The following is a 4668-nucleotide window of genomic DNA, read 5'->3' as shown; positions in this document are numbered from 1 at the left end:
AGAAGAACATATTTCGTCTTGAAACCAAAAATGGTTGTTTTTCTTCTAGCGTTGACTTAAGCTGCTCAAGCTTCTCGCAATAGATCTCCTTCATTATCATTTGGTTTAGGTCTAAAAGTTCAAAGTGGACTAAACTTATCATATCCCACCAAACAGATAACAACACCTTATATGGGTGAAGAGCTTCTTTAGCCTGGGGTACCAGTGTTTCTCCTTTCCATACCCACTGTCTTCAGCGCTTGACATTTTTATAGAGAACCCATTTCTTGTCGCTAGTCACTATTCAGTCCAAAAGGTTCATTCATGAGATGTGACAGCAAAGTAGAGCACACATTCACTCTCTGTGCACAATTAGACTCAGAAAGTTTGTGAGGAACCCACTGACCCAATTTGCTGACTTTTCCGATGGCATGTAGGTGTCGATAAATGGTTGAATGACCAAATCCAAGCTTCTCTGCTAGTTCATCAACAGTTACGATGGGATTTTGTTCCACCAGGGTTTGCAGGACGTGCAAGATCTTCCAGGATGAGGCTTGAAATTTCCATAGTTTCCGGCTTCGAATTTCTGGAACCACTGTTGACACTGGCTTACACTTATTGTCCTATCCCCAAATACTGCATTAATTTTCCTCGCTCTTTCTGCTATGTTGTTGCCTTAATTGAACCCATAAAGCAAAATTGTCACTTCCAATATAGCTTTGAATAAATAACTGTTAAAATCGAACTGCACTCTTCAAAATTTGCACTAAGAATAAGGACAAGGTAAAATTACTACCCGCTTTTATAGCAAGTTGATGCAGGTAGTTTATTCCATCCCCCTCCAACTTTTAGTTCATACATTTGAAAAAAATCACATTATTTATGGAGTGACCCAACACACACACACACACACACACACATATATATGTATATATAAAAAAGTAAAATAAGAAAATGGAGATATAGCATTTAATAAAAATTTATTATCTGCAAAAATCAAACATAGTCCCTTACAGCTGTTTCAGTTAAGCCTAAAAAGATGAAATAGCTATTATTAAAATCATTATATTAGGCAAAATCTCTTCAGAGGGGTAGAAAAAGTTATACCATTAGGTTTTTAAGTGTTGTATTCTAGAATCATCATAGCAGACTGAATATTATTTTATGGCTAATGTTGGTATATGCCTAGGTTAGGGTGTTATAGGTTGTTTTAGTGGGTAATGGTTAATATGTGAATATAATTAGGATAATAATGGGTAAATAGAGGTTGAATAGTAAATTACAATGAAGAATAGTATCATATAAGTGAGGAGATAAATACTTTAGTAAGTTGTTTATAAAATTGAGAGAAACTTATTTAAAAATAATGCATGAACATATTAACACTGGTCAAAAACATTCATCATTTAATTAGTGCATATATATATTATATTTAGACATGTATAGATATGTATATATGTGTGTGTGCACTAATTAAAAGATGAAAGTCTTTGGTGTTAGTATATGTATTATTTTTATATGAGTGTCTCTCAATTTTATAAACACACTGTAATTTACTATTCACCCACTATCACCCATTATTTTCCCATTATTACCCTAATTATATTCACATATTATCCATCACCCACTAAAACACCCTATAACCCCCCTAACCCAGGCATATACCAGTATTAGCCATAAAATAATATTCAGTCTGCTGTGATGATTCTAAAATACAACACATAAAGACCTAATGATATATCTTTTTTCTACCCCTCTGAAGATATTTTTGCCTAGTATAATGATTTTAATAATAGCTGTTTAATCTTTTTAGGCTTAATTGAAACAGCTGTAAGGGACTATGTTTAATTTTTGCAGATAATAAATTTTTATTAAATGCTATACCTCCATTTTCTTATTTTCTTTTAAATGATTAAATCATAGTTTATACATAAACCTATTGTTTTATGAATATTATTATTCACAACAAATATTAGGTAATGAACCAGTAATTCATTGGATAATACCATCCCTTAATGAGCCTAATTTAACCTCTAATTGAATTTATATATATATGTACATACACACATACATATATAATATATCATCATCATCATCGTTTAACGTCTGTTTTCCATGCTGGCACAGGTTGGACGAAAATATTGTGTTCCCATGCCAGGAATCGAACCCAGGTCACCTGGGTAAAAGCCAGGATTCCTGACCACTAGACACATACATATACAAATAGATATATACATACACACATACACACACATATAGATAAATTTACATGCACACACACACCTCAGTGGTCTTCTGGACATACCCACACTTACACCATTAAGGAAATGTCATTGAATACAGTGTAAGCTTGGGTATGTATGTTCACAAGACCACTGGAGTGTGTGTGTGTATATACATCTGTATATGTGTTTATGTCAACACATGTATATCTATCTTTCTTCATTTTATCTCTTTTAGTTCTTATCCTTTGTCATTTTTAATTCTTTATCCTTTATTATTTTACTCTGTCATGTATTCAGTATGAACTATAGCCAGACCTGTTAACTGGTTATAACCTAGAAATTGTATCCATCCCCTGTCATTATAGGCAACAACAACTTGCCAAGTGAAATTGAGTATATTTAGCAAGGTATCTTCTTTGAAATTAGACACCTGGTGAGATGCATCTGCATCAGAAGATGCAGCTCAACCAGTTGTATAGTATCCCACCTGCAAGGGACCAATGCAAGATGGGTTGAAATGATTGTTGTGATGAATCAAGATTCTCATGAACTCCATTTTCCATTTCCCTCATTCATTATACACACACACATGTATATACATAAATGTTGTACAGTGAAAATGAGTGCTCAACACTGCATTGGTGGATATAATTTCTTTACTTGTGAATTAAGACTACCATTGGTTTCATGTTAAGAAAAGTAGGAAAATTTCCTTATGTCTTAACAATTTTTCAACCCAATCACATGGAGAAAGGTGTTCACCTCCATTTTGGAACACATATATATACATACATACATATATATATATATATATATATATATATATATATATATATATATATATCATGTATGTATGTATACATACACACACACACATACATAGTAAGAAATTAAGGATTAGGAGAAACATCTAGTAATACTTATTTATGACCAGCAGCCAGCTCTGAGCTGTCAACTCACAATGCTCTTTATTCTTAGATCTTTTGTTGATGATAAGAAGGTAGATAAAAAATTAGAAATAAATTACAACCCTATGACCCTCATTGTGTTCCATGCCACTCCAAAATTGTAGTTGTTCTTCTCTTAGCTTATCCTTGCTGCAATAGTGAAACATGAAATTCCTTCATCCTCTATAAGATATTTGAGAAAAATTATATTAATATAATCTTGTCTGTTGAAAATCCATATTTCTTGCAACTGAAGATGGCACTGTCTATAGATTGATGTAGTGCTTGCATTGTTCAATTAAACAGAGCCGCTTGAAACAGTTGTATTGCACTAATACTTGACATCCTATTACTTATTTTGATTATATATGTGCGTGTAGATATATAAATAGGTATACATACATACATATAATATAATGTTATGATGAAAACCACAAGTTTTGTGGCCAAAACATAAATTTATTTTGATATTTTTCAAGCTGAGAATAAAACCCATTTGCTAGTTGCTTTTAAAGCAAGTGACATTTGGACAGAAAATACTCAAAAGGAAGAAAACAGAAAGAAAAACCCAGTGGTAATAACCAGCATTACAACAAATGAGACTAAAAAAAATGTTAACAAAATATTAATAGCTGACAATCTATCCTATGGCCTGTTTTTAAATTCCGCCAAGATTTATTTCTTAAAATGTGGACATAAAGAAAAAATTTTGTTCCTGGAATTTATGTAGCCATTGGAGGCTCTTAAGTTCTTTAAGTGATATAGTTTTCCAAGAGAACATATACTGAACATCTTTTTGACCCATTAATATATTAGCTGAAAGGGTTGTTGTACATCCCTCAGCTTTACTTTGGAAACTTATAGACAAAGGGATCAACTACAACAGCAGATGGCAAATCCTTTCCAAAACCAAACCCTGTATTAACAAGTCAAAAAGATGTTCAATGTGTTCTTTTGAAAAGCAACATAAATTCCAGGAATGAGTTACTTTCTTTTTGTTCACAGTTTTAGAAATAAATCTTGGTAGAATTTAAAAATAGGCTATCAGACACATTGATATCTTGTTTGTTATAATGTTGGTTATCTCCCCTGTCTTTTTCTTTCTGTCTTCTTCCTTGTGAGCATTCCCTGTTCTAACATCATTTGCTTTAAAAACAAATTGACAAACAGTTTTGTTCTCAGCTTGAAAATGGCATAATAAATTTATGCTTTGTTCACAAAACCCTGGGTAACTGTATTTTGCAAGACTGTAGTTTTCATTATAACATCTGAACTCTTGTAGTTGATTGAGTGTTATTCTACTTCTGGAAGCCTCTTCCTTCCCCCTCCCCCCATACAGGTACATGCACAGCTGTGTGGTCAAGCATTTGCTTCCCAACATCATTCTGGGTTCAGCACTTCGGGCAAGTATCTTCTACTGTAGCCTGGCTAACCAAATCCTTGTGAATGGATTTGGTACATGAAAAGTGAAAGAAGCCCATCGTGTATATATGTGGGTGTATGTGTATGACAGTCAC

This window comes from Octopus bimaculoides, chromosome 7 (genome assembly GCF_001194135.2).
Source record: "Octopus bimaculoides isolate UCB-OBI-ISO-001 chromosome 7, ASM119413v2, whole genome shotgun sequence".
Taxonomy (NCBI): Eukaryota; Metazoa; Mollusca; class Cephalopoda; order Octopoda; family Octopodidae; genus Octopus; species Octopus bimaculoides.
Note: the sequence above shows the minus strand (reverse complement) of the source record.